The sequence below is a fragment of the Tachypleus tridentatus genome, unplaced genomic scaffold (genome assembly GCF_004210375.1).
Source record: "Tachypleus tridentatus isolate NWPU-2018 unplaced genomic scaffold, ASM421037v1 Hic_cluster_1, whole genome shotgun sequence".
NCBI lineage: Eukaryota > Metazoa > Arthropoda > Merostomata > Xiphosura > Limulidae > Tachypleus > Tachypleus tridentatus.
In genome coordinates, this window is record NW_027467777.1 from 4257333 (window position 1) to 4263395 (window position 6063).

A 6063-nucleotide genomic window follows, 5' to 3' on the forward strand; every position below is an offset into this window, starting at 1 on the left:
ATTGGTAATAATGTAAAGACACAGTTATTATGTTAAGTAATACTACAAGTAGAATATCATTATATTAGTAATAATGTAAAGACACAGTTATTATGTTAAGTAATACTACAAGTAGAATATCATTATATTAGTAATAATGTAAAGACACAGTTATTATGTTAAGTAATACTACAAGTAGAATATCATTATATTAGTAATAATGTAAAGACACAGTTATTATGTTAAGTAATACTACAAGAAGAATATCATTATATTAGTAATAATGTAAAGACACAGTTATTATGTTAAGTAATAATACAAGTAGAATATCATTATATCAGTAGTAATGTAAAGCCATAGTTATTATGTTAAGTAATACTACAGATAGAATTTCATAATATTAGTAATAATGTAAGAACACAGTTATTATGTTAAGTAATACTACGAGTAGAATATCATTATATTAATAATAATGTAAAGAAACAGTTATTATATTAAGTAATACTACAAGTAGAATATCATTATATTAGTAATAATGTAAAGCCATAGTTATTATGTTAAGTAATACTACAAGTAGAATATCATTATATTAGTAATAATGTAAAGCCATAGTTATTATGTTAAGTAATACTACAAGTAGAATATCATTATATTAGTAATAATGTAAAGACACAGTTATTATGTTAAGTAATACTACAAGTAGAATATCATTATATTAGTAATAATGTAAAAGACACAGTTATTATGTTAAGTAATACTACAAGTAGAATATCATTATATTAGTAATAATGTAAAGCCATAGTTATTATGTTAAGTAATACTACAAGTAGAATATCATTATATTAATAATAATGTAAAGACACATTTATTATGTTAAGTAATACTACAAGTAGAATATCATTATATTAGTAATAATGTAAAGACACAGTTATTATGTTAAGTAATACTACAAGTAGAATATCATTATATTAGTAATAATGTAAAGACACAGTTATTATGTTAAGTAACACCACAAATAAAATATCATTATATTAGTAATAATGTAAAGACACAGTTATTATGTTAAGTAATACTACAAGTAGAATATCATTATATTAGTAATAATGTAAAGACACAGTTATTATGTTAAGTAATACTACAAGTAGAATATCATTATATTAGTAATAATGTAAAGACACAGTTATTATGTTAAGTAATACTACAAGTAGAATATCATTATATTAGTAATAATGTAAGAACACAGTTATTATGTTAAGTAATACTACAAGTAGAATATCATTATATTAGTAATAATGTAAAGACACAGTTATTATGTTAAGTAATACTACAAGTAGAATATCATTATATTAGTAATAATGTAAAGACACAGTTATTATGTTAAGTAATACTACAAGTAGAATATCATTATAATGGTAATAATGTAAAGACACAGTTATTATGTTAAGTAATACTACAAGTAGAATATCATTATATTAGTAATAATGTAAAGAGAACACAGTTATTATGTTAAGTAATACTACAGTAGAATATCATTATATTAGTAATAATGTAAAGACACAGTTATTATGTTAAGTAATACTACAAGTAGAATATCATTATATTAGTAATAATGTAAAAGACACAGTTATTATGTTAAGTAATACTACAAGTAGAATATCATTATATTAGTAATAATGTAAAGAACACAGTTATTATGTTAAGTAATACTACAAGTAGAATATCATTATATTAGTAATAATGTAAAGACACAGTTATTATGTTAAGTAATACTACAAGTAGAATATCATTATATTAGTAATAATGTAAAGAACACAGTTATTATGTTAAGTAATACTACAAGTAGAATATCATTATATTAGTAATAATGTAAAGACACAGTTATTATGTTAAGTAATACTACAAGTAGAATATCATTATATTAGTAATAATGTAAAGACACAGTTATTATGTTAAGTAATACTACAAGTAGAATATCATTATATTAGTAATAATGTAAAGACACAGTTATTATGTTAAGTAATACTACAAGTAGAATATCATTATATTAGTAATAATGTAAAACACAGTTATTATGTTAAGTAATACTACAAGTAGAATATCATTATATTAGTAATAATGTAAAGACACAGTTATTATGTTAAGTAATACTACAAGTAGAATATCATTATATTAGTAATAATGTAAAGAACACAGTTATTATGTTAAGTAATACTACAAGTAGAATATCATTATATTAGTAATAATGTAAAGACACAGTTATTATGTTAAGTAATACTACAAGTAGAATATCATTATATTAGTAATAATGTAAAGACACAGTTATTATGTTAAGTAATACTACAAGTAGAATATCATTATATTAGTAATAATGTAAAGACACAGTTATTATGTTAAGTAATACTACAAGTAGAATATCATTATATTAGTAATAATGTAAAACACAGTTATTATGTTAAGTAATACTACAAGTAGAATATCATTATATTAGTAATAATGTAAAGCCACAGTTATTATGTTAAGTAATACTACAAGTAGAATATCATTATATTAGTAATAATGTAAAGAACACAGTTATTATGTTAAGTAATACTACAAGTAGAATATCATTATATTAATAATAATGTAAAGACACAGTTATTATGTTAAGTAATACTACAAGTAGAATATCATTATATTAGTAATAATGTAAAGCCATAGTTATTATGTTAAGTAATACTACAAGTAGAATATCATTATATTAGTAATAATGTAAAGAACACAGTTATTATGTTAAGTAATACTACAAGTAGAATATCATTATATTAGTAATAATGTAAAGACACAGTTATTATGTTAAGTAATACTACAAGTAGAATATCATTATATTAGTAATAATGTAAAGACATAGTTATTATGTTAAGTAATACTACAAGTAGAATATCATTATATTAGTAATAATGTAAAGACACAGTTATTATGTTAAGTAATACTACAAGTAGAATATCATTATATTAGTAATAATGTAAAGACCACAGTTATTATGTTAAGTAATACTACAAGTAGAATATCATTATATTAGTAATAATGTAAAGACACAGTTATTATGTTAAGTAATACTACAAGTAGAATATCATTATATTAGTAATAATGTAAAGACACAGTTATTATGTTAAGTAATACTACAAGTAGAATATCATTATATTAGTAATAATGTAAAAACACAGTTATTATGTTAAGTAATACTACAAGTAGAATATCATTATATTAGTAATAATGTAAAAACCACAGTTATTATGTTAAGTAATACTACAAGTAGAATATCATTATATTAGTAATAATGTAAAGCCATAGTTATTATGTTAAGTAATACTACAAGTAGAATATCATTATATTAGTAATAATGTAAAGCCATAGTTATTATGTTAAGTAATACTACAAGTAGAATATCATTATATTAGTAATAATGTAAAGCCATAGTTATTATGTTAAGTAATACTACAAGTAGAATATCATTATATTAGTAATAATGTAAAACACAGTTATTATGTTAAGTAATACTACAAATAGAATATCATTAATATTAGTAATAATGTAAAGAACACAGTTATTATGTTAAGTAATACTACAAGTAGAATATCATTATATTAGTAATAATGTAAAGACATAGTTATTATGTTAAGTAATACTACAAGTAGAATATCATTATATTAGTAATAATGTAAAGCCACAGTTATTATGTTAAGTAATACTACAAGTAGAATATCATTATATTAGTAATAATGTAAAGAACACAGTTATTATGTTAAGTAATACTACAAGTAGAATATCATTATATTAGTAATAATGTAAAGACACAGTTATTATGTTAAGTAATACTACAAGTAGAATATCATTATATTAGTAATAATGTAAGAACACATTTATTATGTTAAGTAATACTAGAAGTAGAATATCATTATATTAGTAATAATGTAAGAACACATTTATTATGTTAAGTAATACTACAAGTAGAATATCATTATATTAGTAATAATGTAAAGACACAGTTATTATGTTAAGTAATACTACAAGTAGAATATCATTATATTAGTAATAATGTAAAGAGACACAGTTATTATGTTAAGTAATACTACAAGTAGAATATCATTATATTAGTAATAATGTAAAGCCATAGTTATTATGTTAAGTAATACTACAAGTAGAATATCATTATATTAGTAATAATGTAAAGCCATAGTTATTATGTTAAGTAATACTACAAGTAGAATATCATTATATTAGTAATAATGTAAAGAACACAGTTATTATGTTAAGTAATACTACAAGTAGAATATCATTATATTAGTAATAATGTAAAAGACACAGTTATTATGTTAAGTAATACTACAAGTAGAATATCATTATATTAGTAATAATGTAAAAACACAGTTATTATGTTAAGTAATACTACAAGTAGAATATCATTATATTAGTAATAATGTAAAGACATAGTTATTATGTTAAGTAATACTACAAGTAGAATATCATTATATTAGTAATAATGTAAAGACACAGTTATTATGTTAAGTAATACTACAAGTAGAATATCATTATATTAGTAATAATGTAAAGACATAGTTATTATGTTAAGTAATACTACAAGTAGAATATCATTATATTAGTAATAATGTAAGACACAGTTATTATGTTAAGTAATACTACAAGTAGAATATCATTATATTAGTAATAATGTAAGAGCACACAGTTATTATGTTAAGTAATACTACAAGTAGAATATCATTATATTAGTAATAATGTAAAACACAGTTATTATGTTAAGTAATACTACAAGTAGAATATCATTATATTAGTAATAATGTAAAGACACACAGTTATTATGTTAAGTAATACTACAAGTAGAATATCATTATATTAGTAATAATGTAAAAACACAGTTATTATGTTAAGTAATACTACAAGTAGAATATCATTATATTAGTAATAATGTAAAGAACACAGTTATTATGTTAAGTAATACTACAAGTAGAATATCATTATATTAGTAATAATGTAAAGACATAGTTATTATGTTATAGTAATACTACAAGTAGAATATCATTATATTAGTAATAATGTAAAGCCATAGTTATTATGTTAAGTAATACTACAAGTAGAATATCATTATATTAGTAATAATGTAAGAGCCATAGTTATTATGTTAAGTAATACTACAAATAGAATATCATTATATTAGTAATAATGTAAAACCACAGTTATTATGTTAAGTAATACTACAAGTAGAATATCATTATATTAGTAATAATGTAAAGACACAGTTATTATGTTAAGTAATACTACAAGTAGAATATCATTATATTAGTAATAATGTAAAGGCACAGTTATTATGTTTTAAGTAATACTACAAGTAGAATATCATTATATTAGTAATAATGTAAAGCCATAGTTATTATGTTAAGTAATACTACAAGTAGAATATCATTATATTAGTAATAATGTAAAGACACAGGTTATTATGTTAAGTAATACTACAAATAGAATATCATTATATTAGTAATAATGTAAGGACACAGTTATTATGTTAAGTAATACTACAAGTAGAATATCATTATATTAGTAATAATGTAAAGACACAGTTATTATGTTAAGTAATACTACAAGTAGAATATCATTATATTAGTAATAATGTAAAGAACATAGTTATGTTAAGAAGTAATACTACAAGTGAGAATATCATTATATTAGTAATAATGTAAGAACACAGTTATTATGTTAGAGTAATACTACAAGTAGAATATCATTATATTAGTAATAATGTAAAGACACAGTTATTATGTTAAAATAATACTACAAGTAGAATATCATTATATTAGTTAATAATAAAAGCCACATAGTTATTATGTTAAGTAATACTACAAGTAGAGAATATCATTATATTAGTAATAAATGTAAAGACATAGTTATTATGTTAAGTAATACTACAAGTAGAGATATCATTATATTAGTAATAATGTAAAGACACAGTTATTATGTTAGAGTAATACTACAAGTAGAATATCATTATATTAGTAATAATGTAAAATATGCCAGTTATTATGTTAAGTAATT